Source organism: Artibeus jamaicensis, unplaced genomic scaffold (genome assembly GCF_021234435.1).
Source record: "Artibeus jamaicensis isolate MK-2021 breed Jamaican fruit bat unplaced genomic scaffold, CSHL_Jam_final scaffold_1964, whole genome shotgun sequence".
Taxonomy (NCBI): domain Eukaryota; kingdom Metazoa; phylum Chordata; class Mammalia; order Chiroptera; family Phyllostomidae; genus Artibeus; species Artibeus jamaicensis.
In genome coordinates, this window is record NW_026522030.1 from 7,809,093 (window position 1) to 7,825,873 (window position 16,781).

General features: G+C 49.1%; 1 pseudogene; it reads left to right on the forward strand.

Moving 5' to 3' along the window:
- Positions 1-6,447: 6,447 nt before the first annotated feature.
- On the forward strand, positions 6,448-10,073 carry LOC119062492 (golgin subfamily A member 2-like; annotated as a pseudogene).
- The last annotated feature ends 6,708 nt before the right edge of the window (positions 10,074-16,781 follow it).

Genomic DNA, 16,781 nt, shown 5'->3' on the forward strand with positions numbered 1-16,781 from the left:
CACTTACCCATGGAACCGTATATGCAGATTGAAATGTGTGAGTGACTGAGTGTGCTTACAGGAAAAACACATTTTTCCAAAGTGACTCTAACCCTTCCCTCAAGTTTGAGGTCTAAAAATGAAGTATAATTTAATAAGGCATTGTTAACTTGCTCAATAAATTATAACGTTATAATTCTCACCCTTTGGTGAGTTTTGACAAATGTCTCCACCTATAAAAACAACACCCCAAACAAGATACACATTTGTTACTTTGCACTATCCTAGATTGTTACTTTGCAGCCCTTTCTAGTCAGTTCTTCCCCACCATGGTTCTTGTCCTCTATAGCAACAATTCTGATTTATCACTCCCGTTCATTTGGTCAGTTCTAGAACAGTGGTCATCTAAATAGGATGTTACAGTATATGCTCTTTTGTGTCTGGCACCTTTTGGTAAACCCAGTGTCTCTGAGATTTACTCATGTCTGCCGTGTGTTCTTTTCATTGCTGAGTAGTGTCCCACTGTGTGATTGTATCGCTTCCCGTCCATACACATTTGGGTTGTGTCCGGCTACAATGAACGCTCCCCTACAAGCGACTCTGTGACGCGTGCTATCGTTTCTTTTGGGTAAACGCCTAGGAGTGGCATTGCTGTGTCAGGCTATTTTCTTTGATGCCTAAAGGTCCTTTGTAACTGTCAGGAAAACTTTTCCCCCCCAGAAATGGGACCACTGAAAATGGCTTGTCGTCATCACAGGGCCTGGGGATTTCCCGGAGCACAAACGTATTGAGCGCATTGAGGGGTTCCATCCCCCCACGCTAGGCAGTGAGACAGGGCTCAGTGTGGTCACAGAAAAAGGGAGAACAAAGAAGAGTGTGATCTTCACACGGAAATGTATGGAGTGTCTCTGAGCATTTGTGGTTTGAGCAAGGCAGTACAAGCCTTGAACCTCACCCGGCTAGTGCGGTCCTCTGGAGCAGAGGCTGGGGCAGGACTGAACAGGGACTCAGAGACCGTAGTCTTGGATAAGCCCTGTCCTAGCCGCGTGACCCTACATACAGCTGCACAACCCTCTCTGTGTCTCGGTTCCTAGCTTGCAAAGTAGGAATGTGAGCCTCTTGAAAAGAAGACAGGCATTCTCTGCCTGCTGTGCAGGGAGGCCGTGAGGATGAGCCAAAATCTGCCGAAGTTTCACCTTGAAAAACCGTAAGGTGCGCTGCAGAGCACAACGTGGAGAGAGGCGGGAGCACACACAGAGCTGTTTTGTGCTCTGGTGACTGGCACTGGGTGCCATGAGGACTCGGCTGCTCTTCTTTCAGAGACAAGGTCAGACCCAAGTGACAGTAACTCTCTGGGACCTGCCGGCTGGGCCTGGGCGTCCTTCCGCAGTGTGTTCATTGCTGCAACGGGGGACTATCAGGCTGTTTATTTCTTCTCTTCTTTAAAAAATTTTATTTATTTATTTTTTAGAGAGGAGAAAGAGAGGGAAAGAAACATCAGTAGGTTGCCTCTGGCATGCCTCCACCTGAGAACCTGGCCTGAAACCCAGGCATGTGCCCTGACTGGGAATCAAACCGGAGACCATTGTGTTTACAGGCTGGTGCTCAGTCCACTGAGCCACACCAGCCAGGGCACTGCTTATTTCTTTACAGCTGCAGAAGCATCATTCCCCAAACCACAGCCACCTCTCTGCTCTCCACACAATGCGTCCTCAACTCTCTTGACCCTCACTGACCTTTAGCACCCAGCTCACTCTCAGTCCACCACCTCAGGAGGCAAAGGGTGAGTATTTTATGAAAGGTCTGTTTGAACACATTTTAAATGGAGTTAAAACGTGAGTGCAGGCGGCATTGTAGAATAGCTACTCCTTGAGAGATTAACTCCTAGTGCTCACAACCACCTTTTGAGTCGGGCACTATCATTATCCTCAGTTTACAGGTGAGGAAACTGAGGCACAATTTCAAAGGAAGAACACAGGACTGGGAGTCTTGGAATCTGAAGTTTCACTGTTGCCACTACCATGACTATTCCTGGTCACATGGTCTTGGGCCTCAGGGTCCCTATTGGTAAAACGACAGTTGACATCCTTTTCAGTACAAACGCCCTGCGAGTCTGTGTCTGACTCTCTGAAACTGTTTGCTCATCTGTAAAATGGGGCAAACCATTGCCACCTAACTAGTCTTCCCCGCAGGGCCACCGGGATGGCATTCTGTTGAGGAGGGAATTCGTGCGGAGAGGCTTTGCAAGCCTGTTGCCTCCTCAAGGTCCCTGAGCCCCTGGGTGCTAGGAGATGGCAGGAAGCTATAATAAGCAGGAAATCAGGCGCTCCCTTACAGCCTTACAGGCTCCCCCCCCATTCACTTGGTCAGGAGTGGACAGAAACAACAGAGATCATGGGACATTTTGATTTGATAAGGCCGTGAGATTGTCTCGTTACGCCAGCAAGGGTAGTGCTTCCTCTGAGGACACCTAGAGGGCAAATGCTAGAACTGCAGCCCTGGACGCTGATTCCAGGTCAGTTCTGCAAGCAAGTGTCCATGTGCCCCAGTGAGCAGAACAGAATGTGGCATCACTTCCTGGGCCCCATTCTCTCTGCCTGAGTTTCATTCCTGTTCAGCCACATGGCAAGTAATTCATAGCCAGGTTTAACCAATTGCCAATAGCCAAAGATTTAACTGTATCTACGTAATGAAGAGTCCATAAAAACCCAAAAGGATCGGGGTCAGAGAGCTTCTGGGTTGGTGAACACGTGGAGATTCAAGGAGAGTGGTGCGTCTGGCGAGGGCTTGGACGCTCTGCGCCCTTTGCCCATGCCTTGTCGTATGCATCCCTTCCATCGGGCTGCTCCAAAGAATATTCTATACATTCTATATTCTATATATTCTATATTCTATACAGTAATCTAGTAAGTAAATGTTTCCCTGAGTTCTGTGCACTGCTGCAGCAAATTAATCAAACCCAAGGAGGAGTCGTGGGAACCTCTAATCTGCAGCCTGTCGGCCAGAAGCACAGGTGAGTGGGGGGCGATCTCATAAGACTGACCCAGGTAGATGGTGTCAGACTCGAATTGTAGGACTCCCAGCTGTCATAGAATTGCCCCGTGCTGTGCGGAAAACACACCCATGCATTGGAATCGGTACTAGAATCTTACCGCTCTTTCCCTGCTCCTATGGAAGTCACCTGCACAGGCACCTGCATTTGTAGGACCCCTCGGGCTCCAGAACTGCCAAGACAGGGAGGTACTTGGGCTCCAGAGAAACTAGAACAGTAGAAACTGTACTCAGTGTGATATCCACATCTCTTTATCTACCGAGAACTTATACTTCCCACAAGACGACTGGGTCATGTCTTTCGGAGTTTGGTTTACTTTGTGGCCACAACATTGCGTCCTGTCCCTCTTGCTGTGTTGCTTTCCCTCAACCACGTGGCATGAGCACAGGAAAAAAATGGTCTGACCACTTTCCTTAAAAGGAAGTTATGTGGGTGCATGGGGGGTGTTTTTTAATAGTCTCTACACACAGCATTGCTAAGTAGAAACATAACTGTCCCATCTGGGCTAGTGGAAAGAGAAAGAGAGCTATCCTTGCTAAGTCTCTCCTTCGGAGGATGCCCACTGTCTGTCTAGGTACCGTAGGACCAGGTGAGATGAGTAACCTTAAAGGAGACTAAGCCTTTGTCGTTTAAATCCTGCCATCTGGGAGTGTGGTTCTCTAAGTGTGGTCGCAGGGCCAGCAGCATTAGCATCACCTGGGAACTTGTTAAAAATGCAAATATCGGGCACCAGCCCAGATACTCCTGGGTCAGAGCAGTGGGGGCGGGGCATGTAAACTGTGTATCAAAGAGTCCTCCCCACCTCCCCGGGGATTGTGAGGCAGGTTTAAGTTTGAAAGGCACTGAAGGACTTTCAGGTGGAGGTGGGGGAGGGACTTCATTTACGGCAGGTGATACGCATACCGGGACAGAGTTCTGGAGAGGCTCATTTTATTATTTTTAAAAGTTTCCATGTAAAATAATTTTTAAGTTGCTATTAAAATTGGTTTTAGAAAAAACAGCCAATTTTCTTGTTCGTATACGTTGCATCCTAAGAATACCTTACTCAAGGTCGGAATTCAGAAACTAAGCCCACGGAAGGGCACTGAAGCGTTCTCAACCATCCCTGCCACTGAAACATTATCATCAATATGTTTTTATTCTAATACCTATATTTTTTGAAAGAGCAGTTTAAAGTTCAGAGCAAAAATGAGGGGACAGTACAGAGATTTCCCACGCCCCCCACCACCACACGTACAGCCTCCCCCATTACCAACATCCCCACCAGAGCCGGACATTTGTGACACCTGAAGAACGTGTCCCGATGTGTCACCATCACCCAGAGTCCACAGTTTACATCATGGTTCACTCTCAGTTGTACATTATTTTTTTAAATTTATTTTTAGAGAAAGGGGAAGGGAGGGAGAGAGGAAGAGACACATCAGTGTGGAAGAGGAACGACTATGGGTCTCACACGCCCCTGACCAGGGACCTGGCCTGCAAGCCAGGCCTGCACCCTGACCTGGAACTGAACCGGCAACCCCTCAGCCTGTGGGACGATGCCCAACCCACTGAGCCGCAGCAGTCAGGGCGGGAACTTATTTGTTAATCACGACATTTCGTTAGGGTAAAGAATATAACCCTTTCATAATTTGAAAGAAATATAATTTGACAGTGTCTTATTACAGATTAAAAATATATATAAATATATATTTAATAATAGGCACAATATTTTACTATCGTAGCACATGTGTATATAATAACCTAATATGAAATATATTAGAGGCATGAGTTCGATTTTTCTGAAACAGGTACAGCAAAGGTGAAGGATTCTGAGGGTTTGAGTGGCATCTAAACATTCAGTTAAGAGGTAGGCCCCTCAAGGACTTCATTCAAGTTCAACCCCAACCACCTGCAGACGCTGATCTGGCCCCTCCAGAGAGAGGTGACTAGGACTCATCTAACCCTACCTGGCCTCAGTTTCCTTCCGCCCTCCATGAAATGGAGAAGAAAACAACGGTCCCTAATCTGTCCGAGGCTCACATCTGACTCGGCCACTTAGTGGCTGTGGCCCTTGAGCAAGTCCCTTTTCTGCTGAGCCTCACACCCTGGAGGTGTCTGAGACACAAGAGAAGGGAGAGTACACAAGCTGTGTGAAGCCCCCCAACGTGCAGGTGGAGGTCAGTGCCTGCTCTCCGTCACCCTCACTTGCACGGAGCTGGCCTATTCCCAGACTGTCGTGGTGTTCCACAGCGCAGCCTAGCGGTTGAAGAAGGAGATGCTGGGCTAGAGTCCCGGGCTAGATGCAGCCCTGCCTTTCCCTAGCATTGTGACCGTGGCAATGAGCAGAGCTAGCCCGGGTTCTCTAGTGTCCTCTTCTAACACGGCAGTAGTCATCAGAGCTCTCTCAGAGGGTCACTGTGAGGAGTAAGCAACAAGAAAGGCGTCACATCGTGGCCGGTGGAGGTAACCAGCACTGTTGGAGGTCTCGAGAAGGTGGCCCTCGGGCACAAGACCGGAGAGGTAGTCCTAATAGTGACAGCAGGGAACACCGAGGAGGTGTGCAGGGAAAACAAAACAATTTTTGACACAGATGTAGTTTCGTACTATTTACACTGTTGAGTGTGTGAACATCCATCAGTCCACATGCTTAAGATACTTGTACTTTCTGTCAGGGTATTATAGTGTCCAAAGATTTGGGTTTTCTTTTTCTTGTTTCCTTGTTTTCACAGTGCCAGGAAATTTGAAAAAGGTCCTGAAAATACTTTAGACCTTCACTGGTGGAGTGGTGTCCACGCCTGTAGTATGAGGTAGAAGGGGGAACCGTGGAATATTGGCCTGTTAAGAGAAGAAAAACAGTACTAGGTGTGTGCACACACACACACGTATCCACATATACACACTGAAAGGCTGGAGGTGAAAAATAGGAAGCCCCAGAGAAGGGTGGAAGGACCTAGAAGACAGGAGGGGTGGTGGGTTCTGCTGGGCTGGCTGGGGACAACGTGACCATAGGTACACATGCCCCTTGGTGTCCCCTCCCCTGCAATTAATAACCCTTTATGACTGTCCCATACCTCTGTGACGTGGGCTCTGAAGGCACATTCTCTTTGCAAGATGCTTCAGAGAAAGAATGTGGCTGGGCTCCTCTGCACTTCAGTGAGCTCTGGGGGTTGGGGTTCGTGTGTGTGTGTGTGTGTGTGTGTGTGTGAGACCTTCCTGTTACTGAGCTCAGAAATGTTCCAGCATTTTAAAAAGAACACATCAATGAGGTAAGTGAACCCAAAGCTAGAGACACCAGTCTTCCCTTTGCCTCTTCCCTCTCTTTGCACCAACAAGAGAACAGAGAAGTCAGGAGGGGATGCTCAGGGAAGATTGGATCATGGCTCCAGGGAAACAGGTGGAGCCCAGCAGGCACCAGTGAGGACAAGGGCAGACAAATGCTACAGACCCCAGAGCTTCTGAAAGACCCCACTGCTGCAGCTGGCACCGTGGTACCTGAGTCACAGCTTCCCACCTTGGAGAGCTCCCCTGGAAAGCCCACTGCAGCTCAGGGGCAGCTTTCTCCTGGGAGAAGTGAGCTTTCTCTTCGGTGACTTCAGAGGTCCCTCTTCCAAGCCAGCCCACCGAATGCCAGTGAAGCCTGGCCTTGACGTGAATGGGAGAACCATAGGTCAGGGCTGTGGAAGCAAGGCTTGGGTGAGGGATAACGGGCTGTCATGCAGGCAGGGACATGGGGCCTGGGACCCCCACCAGGTTTGCCTGTCCCCGAGAGATATTCCTGGAAGTCCCTGTCTCCTGCACACACCAGCACAAGCCTTCTTTTGGAAGTCAGATCATGGAGAAGTTACTGCAAGCTCTCTCCTTCGAGGGGTGCGGCAGAGTAACCACAGCATCGGACAGTCTTCACCACCTTACACCCAGGGGTCGTCACCCACTCTCCTCTCACCCACCAGCCCTTCACTTTCTGTTTCCCCACCTCCAACAAAGGGGGCCCTCTGTCTCTCATCCATTTTTACCACTGGATCCCACACCGGTTCGGGACCACCCGCCACCTGCCCCCCTACTTGCCTTTTCCCTTCTACCCCCAGACCATAACCAGGTTCTGGAGCCCACCCTCATGCACACAGCCCCTTTATCTTGGGGCCCCCCTCTCATTATATGGCATCCTCTCTCATGATCCAGCTTCTCACAACATGTCCCCATCTCAGGGAGTCCATGGGTTAGCGTCCCTCCGACGGGGAAGAACAGCAGACAGGTCAAGAATCTCTCACCACTGCAAAAGAGGGAGACCCCAAAAGAGCCTCAGCAGGAGAGGACCAGAGAAGGGAGACAGGATTGGGGACCTCCTGCCTCAAGGGAGTAGCAGAGAACCCTGGGAACGAGGGGCCCAGTGCCTGTCCCTTGCTCCACTAGAGGGCGCATTCAAAAGATCTCCCCTTCCTGAGATGTTGGAAGAAGTCCAACAGAACAAAAGGATGGAGGCCAGGAAAAAATTGAGGGAATTTCTGCAGTAAAGAGGCATTCATGGTCTGGTAGCAGCTAAGAAAAAGCAAAGATTAAAAATGGGCAGAGCCCTGAGACAGCCACTTCTGATGGTTGTCACTTGCCTGAGGATGCACCCGAAGAACATGCCACTCCCACAGCACTGCCTTCTCATGACACTGTCACCCGGCAGTGTCCTTTTATTAGCATCTTCTGCTAATGTCAAGGCTCTGGAGAAACAACAGAACCAAGAAGTTGTGGATTAACTAGAAAAAGAGAAGCGGAAATAGAAACAGAAGCTTGTGAAGGGACAAGAGGTTCCGAGAAAGCAATTACAGATTTATACCCAGGCCACAGGGATTCCAGTGTCTGAGAAAGCAGACTTACAGACAGCTCTGGCCCATTCTCAACAAGCAGCCGGGAGAAGAACAGGAGAGGCAGAGGAGCCTGCTGGTCTCTCGAGGTCTTCCCAGCAGCGTGTCAGAGGACTGGAGTGGACACCGTGTGCCGTCTCCACGCAGCAGACACAGGTGGACAGGTGCGACAGAGAACTACCCAAAATGTGTGACTCCCTAAAGCTGGAGTTCTACCAGAACAACAAAACAAATGACAGCCTGAAGCAGGACAACTTGGAATGGCAGAAGCTTCGGGTCTTGGTGACTGACAAGGAGGCCATGCGGCTCAGGATGGAAGAAAAGCAGAAGAAAAAGCTGGAGAGGTCAGAGGTCCTGCTGCAATAATTTCCCAGTCGGTCCAAAACTCCTGAGAGCGAGGGGCAGTGACAGCCAGCACTGGAAGAGCAGGTACAGCTGGGGACACCTGTGGAGCAGCTGAAGGATTTGCTGAAAAAGCTGCAGGTAGAGAGAGTCCAATATGCAGAGAATCTGAAAGAAGAGAATGACATTTAGCAACAGACGATGCAGCAGATGCCAGAGAAGAGGTGCACATTGAGGGAGGAGAAGGAGCTGACTGTGAGTCAGGTGCAAGAGCTGACCTGCTTGGCCTACCTGAGGAACCAGGGAGCTAGCTCTCCCCCCACCCCAGGAGCCCCCAGCAGGGCCCTCGGAGGTGGAACAGAGGCTACAAAGAGAAGTGGAACAGCTACAGCAGGAACTGGAGATCCTGGCAGGGGAGCTGCGAGCCCAGATTCAGGGCCATGAAGGTTTGGGTTGTCTGAATCAGGAGCAGGGGTGATGACTGCTGGACCTGGAGCAGGAGTCTGAGCACCAGGGGAGCAGGTAGAGATGCGGCCAGCAGATTCTGGAGGGCATGCAGATGACTGCACCACTATCGGCTGTGTTTTTTCCCAGAACTGCAAGCTCTGGGAGCAACTGGTGGAGCTGCGGGACGGCTCCGTCAGGTAGCCCAACAAGAATATGGAGACCACCAGCGCACATCAGACAGAGCGGTATGTCAAGAAGGAGCTGGCCAAGAAGCGGGGCCTGCTGCAGGAGAAGCTGGGGGAACTGAAGGAGATGTTGCTGCTGAAGAGCCCAGAGGCTCAGAGTCTGCAGCAGCAGCAGCAGCAGGACCTGCACCTGAGCAACCTGCAGCAGCACGTGGTCACCTGGCAGCAGCTGGCCTTTGACAAGAGATGCTTCAGAACCAGTTCTGGCTGCATGTCCAGTTCATGGAGATGCTGCAGGGAGAGGAAGTTCAGGGCAAGGTGGAAGCCAAGATGGCCTGCCAGGAGTTTCAGGAGACCCAGGGCCTCCTAGAAATTGTCAACCAAGAGAACCAGTAGCTGCAGGCTCAGCTGAGCCTTGTGGCTCTGCCTGCAGAAGGAGGTGGACTGGATGGAGAAGAAGAGAAGGATCAAGAGGCTCCCCAGCCAAAGCTGAGCATGCTGGAGAACCTAGATAGCCAAGAGGCCATGGTTGCATGTTTAATGTGGCCTTAGCCAGTGCTGAGCAGGAACAGGCATGCTGTGCCAGCAGCAGCAAAAGCAAAAGGAGCACTGTGGGTACCTGGTTCACCTGGCAGCCCCATCTCAACACGAGTTGAATGAGGAGATCCACCAGGCCCTGCAGGTGGCCATGGACAAGGAGCAGAGCCACCCTACTCACAGAGGTCCTGCAAGAGGAGGTGGATCTGAAGGAGCCGGTTGAGGAGCTGGAGCATTGCCACATTCAGCCCTCTGGAGAGACAGACACAGCTGGAGGACACAGCATCACCCTGAACCGGACTCATGGCAGTTCTGAAGCAGCGCCACTGGGGGGAGCGGAGAGTGCATGAGCCAGCTGTGTGGCTAAGGACAAGGAGGAGAGGAAGTGAAGCTCCTGGAGCTGCAGAAGCTGCTGGCACTCCTGAGCTGTGGTCAGCCTGTATGGCACGTTCCTGGGGGCTGCCCAGGGCCCTGCTGGGGAGCCCACTACAGACAGACCGCCAGGCTCCCAGGCAACTGGAGCAGCTCAGAGCCAGAGAGATCTTGGTGGGGGATCTGAGCCCCACTGACTGTGTGGAGCCAGGCCCGCTACACTTGAGAACCCCACCTCCCCACCCCCTTGCACAGCGGGTCCTGCAGCGGCTGGGTGAGATGCAGGGCCCCCAGCAGTGCCCAGGCTTGGTCCTGGTGATCTGATAACCTGACACCACCTTGGAGAAGTGGGGCGGGGGCTCTGCCCCCACCCCATCCCTGCCACCCTGTCCCTGCCACCCTGTCCCATCAGCATTATAATACCAGACTAAGCTTATTTACTGATAACATAGGACACAGGAAGGACATGGGAACAGGGTTGTTTTGACTCCTATGTGTCTTGTTTTATTTCAGAATAAGTGGATTTAGCCATTAAAAACAACAATACTAACAATAAAAACAAATAACCCTGGAGATCAGGAAAGGGCCCAAAGATTCGTGGCACAGAGCCCAGGGTGTGTTCAATTCTGGGCAGAGTCCCGCCCATCAGAAACCAGAGTTGTTTTTAGGACAAGGTGGGTGTTAAACCTATAGAACAAGTCAGTCATCAACCAGATTCTAAATACAGAAGGGAGGTTTGTGGTGCTAATGCAATCAGAAAAGCCCACCCAGGATGTCCTCACAGCCCAAGTGGGGACTGAACGGACACAGTACCCGTGATGACAAGGCTCCTTCCTTCCCTAAACAGGGGGAAGGCACAAGTTCCGCATTCTGCTGACACAGGCAGGCTGAGGTCACTCTGCCCCAACCAGCAGTGGGAGGGTCAAGACAGGGCCCCGCATAGCATGAACTCTGAGGCTCCAGGCACCTGCGCTTCAGGCAGGCCTCTCCCGCTCTTAGGATTCCCCTGCCTCTTCTGGGGAAAGAGTTTCCGAGCTCAGGGCCCTGACCCAGCAAAGACTCACGGGACACAAAGGCCCAGTTTGCCACAGGTCTAGCCAAGGGGAAAGTGGAAACCGGAAGAGCTGTTTGTCTGGGGGAAAGGACAAAAACCGAGCCATGTCAGGCTGTGTGCAGAGCCCTGGGACACTAGAAACCAGAGCTGCCTCTGTGGGCGATGGACCAAGGAGGTCCTGGCCACCCCAGCGTGAGCTGCTGGGTTTGGAGGGTGCCGTTCATCACCATCCTGAAATCATCCTTCACCTCATCCACTCAGTGGTCCCATCTCCACAAGAAGTGTTTGTGAACATGTAACAAACTGGCCCCTCTCCCCAGCCAGCCTCTAACGAGGAACATCCCTGCTCATCCTTGGCCAGGATCCTAAATGATGTTTGTTTCTCGTGGCAGCTGTGTGCAGTGGACTACCCGGGGCAGCTCACGGTGGAGGTGCACACTCAGGGGACCCCAGGAGCTGGGGCTCGGGGCCTGGAAGGTCCCTTTCAGTCATCCTGAGGCTGATGGGGCTCTTCTGCCCCTGTCCATTTCAACGCTTTTTCGTTGTAGCTTTAAAATGTTACATCCTTTAAATGTTACATCCAGGGTCCCATCCTTTAAAATGTTCACTTTGCTCAGCATATTTATAAAAGAACACCAGGAGATACTATAAACCATTCAGCAGCTTGTCTTTGTGAGAAGTGTAACTCCACCCAAACACAGATAAGCCAGACATTGTCCTGCCCCCTCACCACCTTGAACTCTGGATAGCTGCATGAAGGAGGTGCGTGACAAGGTGACAAGGGAGGACACAACTGGGCATCCCCCACCCAGTTGGCGTGGAGTTCACACAGCTGGCACTGTTTACTCCACACGTAGTCCCACCCTGTGCCCCTCACACACATGTCTGAGCCCTCTCGGGCTGAGTGAGGAAGACTATCTTGGAGCCTTAAACAGGCCACTGAGTAAGAGACACATGTCTGTGAGCCAGGTGGGGAAAAGCTTCACAGGTGCCTCCCTGTGTCCTCCCCACCTCACCCACAGGGCAGGTCCTAGAATCAGGCCAGGTTCTGCCATGTTTGTGGTTTAACAATGAACTTGACAATGAGGTCTCCCCACTGAGTGTGTACCTTGAGGAAGGGGAGCCCTATCACACAGACATTTCCCACTGGCTGCCTCCATGGTGTTATTGCAGGTCAAAGCGTCAGCCAGCATGCACAGGTGACAGTGTTCCCCTCGCAGCCACACAGAGCACCTCAGGGAAATGAGGCGGACAGTGAGGAAAAGGTTTTGGGTAGCCAAGTTACCTGCTGATGAATGACAAGGACACTGTGGCGTGCAGGGCTGCATCCTGGCGAAGTGTGTACGTGTCCTCTCTTTGGGCACAAAGGCGGTGCCTGAGGGAGGTTTTCAGGCCGGCATGGCCTCTTTGGTAAGTGTCCTGTGCCCTCCTCACACTGCTCTTTTCACATGACACAGGATCTTGTCCTCGGTGCATACAGGTGGCCTTCAGGGTGGAGGACTCCTCCAAGATCTTCCTATGCTGAACTGTATGGGACCTAGACACAGGATAGAACACAGTTATTTACCGGTTAGAACTCCAGTTTAACATTGACTCTGACAATGAGATATCACGAATGAGCAGATACCTTGAGAAGGGATGTCTACCATGGAGACTCTGCACATTGACTGGCTTGCTGGCATTATCTAGGGTCAAAAGGCCACCACCCTTTAGTGATTCATGTTTCATCCTGATTTTCTACAACAGAAGAGTTTAAAAATATCCAACCTGGTATTTTAATAAATGATGCTTTGCAGAAAACAATAAAATCAGAGAAACAAAAACAGCAGATTAAGCGGGAGTAATTTTTGATGTCGTGTTTTGTGCCAAACATGATTTATTTCTTAGAGGGTTACAAGCTCATGCAAATCAAAACACACAGGATATACTATTTTTAAAAGATTTTATTTGTTTATTTTTACAGAGAGGAGAAAGGGGGGAATGACACATCCATCAGCTGCCAACTGGGAATGAAACTGGCAACCTTTCCCTTTGAGGGACGACACCGGACCCACTGAGCTACACCAGACAGTGCCAGAATATAATTTTTGTATCTGGTTCATTTTTCTGGCATGTTATTTTCGAAATCCAGTCATGTTGTGGCATGTGCTGATAACTTGTTTCTTTATATTCAGAAGTTGTATTCTCTGATATAAATATACCATAATATGTATATGTATATCTGAACTATAACCACTTTGGAGATAGGAATAAAGCTGCTATGAACATTCATATGCAGAGGAGTAGATGTTGTTTTCATTTCCTTGGTAAATGACTAGTAGTACAACTTCTAGATGAAATTCAGAAATTCCCATCAGAGCAGTTATTTCATTTACCAACTTATCCCAAGTAAGTAGAAAGATCCTGGCCCCAGTAGAGCTACAATACATATTTGTTCAATAGAGAAATGAAGCCAATTTCTTTGCCAGTCCATTAACTGAATTTTTATTAGTCACCAAACCCTGACCTAAGTATAATATCTCCTTTACTTTTTAAAACAATTCTAAAAATTAAATGTAATCAGCCTGATTTTATCTCTGCTGCCTCTTGTACGCACACTGGCAGGGGACCAAACCCGCAGTGCAGGCATGTGCTCTGACCGGGAATCGCCCAAACAACTGAGCCACACTGATCAGGGCCCAGCTGTGCATTTTTAATTGAGAAACAAATGTGTACATGTAAGCCCTAGATGTTGTTCATTCATGTCCTTAAGTTCTTAATTTGGCAGCTAGACTTTGAGCGTAATCAAAGGAAGTATATTTCTCTAAGACAAGGTATTTTCTTACACTGTACACTTACAAGTCTTTTTTTTTCTTTTAAACTAATTTTGGCTCTGGTTTTATTTTGTGGTTTTTTTCTTTTTTTAGGATCTTAATTTATTTATTTTTAGAGAGGGGGAAGGGAGGGAGAAAGAGAGAGAGAGAGAAAGATCAAGGTGTGGCTGCCCCTAATGGCCTACAACCCAGGCATGTGCCCCAACTGGGAACCCAACTTGTGACCCTTCAGTTTGTAGCCCGCACTCAACCCTCTGAGCTATAGCAGCCAAGGGCTATACCTACAAGTCTTAAATAATCTAATACTAAAGAATATTTTGGCCAAACTTCATTTTCTTGTATCCTTAGACACTGTTGAAGAAAGGGCTAGTGAGTGTAGAATAGAAGGTTAAGCAATGTAGAAATGTCTCCCTCATTTCAGGGCCCAGTATAGAAAATCCAGTTCATAATTAGCCAGGTATTGGAATACTCTGACCCGTAACTGTAATCCAAATCTTGGCAAATATCATTAATTTTGTGTTCCTAAAAGAGATCATAAGCCAGGTTTTGTTTTTGTTACTAGAAGCATTTCTGTTTCTGAAAGTGTTTTTAATACATTAGGCCACAATGTTTATAAAGCAGTTTAGGAAGACCTGGCCAGGTCAGCATCCTGCAAACCAAAGGCTCCCTGGTTGGATTCCAGGTCAGGACACAAGCCTGGGAATCGGGTTCTGTCCTGCCTGGGGCACGTGCAAGAGGCAGGCGATCCATGTTCCTCTCTCACATCAATGTCTCTCACTCTCTCCTCCTCCCTCCCCTCCCCTCCCTTTAGACTCAATTAAAAAAATAAAAATACAAATAAATAACACAGTTTAGAAAGAAGACAATCCATGAAAAGTAGAAAGAAAACGAAGACACCAGACATCTGGGAGAATTGTGGACACCAAAACAGCATTTCTAGTTCTTCAATTCAGTGAGACATTGTAAAGACTCAGGGAAAAGCAATCCTACAAATAAAAATAAAGGAATGTGACATTAGCTTAACCAGGAGAGGCTGAAATTGGGGAAGATTGAGGTTTAAAGAACATTTTGTTTACTCTCATTGTAATGAGGTGAAGAAAAAGATAAAGGATAAGCTTTCATCTGTGATCATTAAGGATATAATCCTGCTCCTATTATTTTGCTATATGGTAAAAGTAAAATTTACTAAATTTGTAAAAGAGAAAAGAAAAGAAAAGATCACAAAGACCTCAATGCTGGAATGTTTTCAAAATGTGTTGTACATATGAGGTATTATAAAGTCTATAGAGCTAATCCCATAGTTAATGATTCCACGTGGCTTATCTGTGTGATAACATTCAAAATGAATGCGTCAGGCTACTAGGAAGTCGAGTTATATCTGCAGTACCCATGCGAGTTAAGCAGCAGAAAACCTTCTTTACTTTTTGATTGTCTGACAGCTTTAGCCCCTCCTGAACTGAAGACTCAGATGTATAAGCATGGTTGCAATAAAATGATGTGTTAAATGACTAAAGAAAGTTTTATTGAAACATGAACAAAACAAACATTTACTGAAACTAAACAAACACTTGGATATGATCTAGCTCATGCAATTATGATAAATTGGGAAAAGCTGATATTGACATAAAAATGCCCGAGGCCAGCTATGTAAGGAACAATGGTGGCCAGTGGACACAGGTTGTAAAATCCACCAACAAAGCAATCACGTCACACGTTTTTCCTGGGCAGCGTCCCCAACACATTCAACTGGAAGGTCCCAATATTTGAATATTTTCCCAGGTTGTAGGTACATTTTCCATTTCTCTGAAATTGTTGGTATTTCTCCCCAGAACAATCCTGAATGTGAAAAATTAGTGCCGGATGTGATGGTTTTGAGTCTCCAATCGCCTGGATAAATTGTAAAAATAAGTCTCGCTAACATGTTGCATTAAAAAGTCAAGACTAACAGGACAGAAAAAGTCCTAGTGCCAATTGCTGCATCAGCGCCATGCTATAAATCCCCCATTTACAAGGAGGTGGATAAGTCAACGTGGACTCCTGAGTGCTGTTTCCTTTCATGTGTTTTCATCTGTTGCCATCACTATTTATTTTAATGCTCAGAGTTGGCCAGCGAGGGGTCCTTTGAAAGGCACGCGCACCCCTTCGCCCTGTCCCTGCTGCGGTGAGCGCTCCCTTCCTGCTGTGGACGCCCCCTATTCCTGGGGTACATTCTCTGCCACCGCCCACTGAGTCACCTGTCCAGGGAGATCGGGTTCCCAGTGGTGTAAACAGGGAGTCGAAATTGTCACCTGCGGATCTCAGCTGGGCTGGGCGGTCAGGGCCCAGAGAAGCAGCTATTCACTCGCTGTTACCGCAGCTCCCAGCAGAGTGGAGAAGCCTGGGCTGCATCCCCGCTGCGCGCACCAGGTCCAGCGGCAAAGCTGGCTCTGCTTCTCACCCTGGAAGCCGCACCAGATCGCCCCAACCCAGGCGCCGGAGGGTTTCCCCGCCCGCAAGGAGGCGCCTGCTGGCGCCGGCGCGAGTCCTCCGAGCTGTGTTGGCCTCTGGGGGGCGGTGAACGCAGCTCAGAGGCTACGGTTCAGCGGCTTTCGCGTGCCCCTGGCGGAATCACGGAAATTCTGGAGACACAGCACCTTTTGCTATTTTTCCCCTTTTAATGGCTAAATTCATTTCTTCTGAAATAAAACAAATTAGGAGTCCAATGATCCCTGACCCCGCCTCAGTTCTGTGTCCCCTGTTATCAATAAATAAGCGTATTCTGCTATTATGATGATAATAGGACAGTGTGGCAGGCAGGGGTGGGGGCAGAGGCCGGGCTGCACTCGCCAAGGGTGGTGTCAGGTTATCAGATGACCAAGACCAAGCCTCCAGCTCCTTCAGATCCACCTTCTCTTGCGGGTTCTCTGGGAGTAAGGCTGCTCTGCAGCTTGTCCACGCCCCCTGCAGGTCCCTGCTGGTCTCCTGGCCCAGCTGGGCACCTCCGAGTTGAACTACGAGAAAACCCATTTCGGTTGTTTCAGACACCCAGTTTGTGGTGCTTTCTAAGGGCAGTTCTAACGGACTAACACAGAAACCTACAAGTCTTTAAACCAAATGAGCCAACTTGATTACTTGAGGGATGTAATAGATATTCTAGTGTTGAAATGAAAGTCACATGTTTTTGAT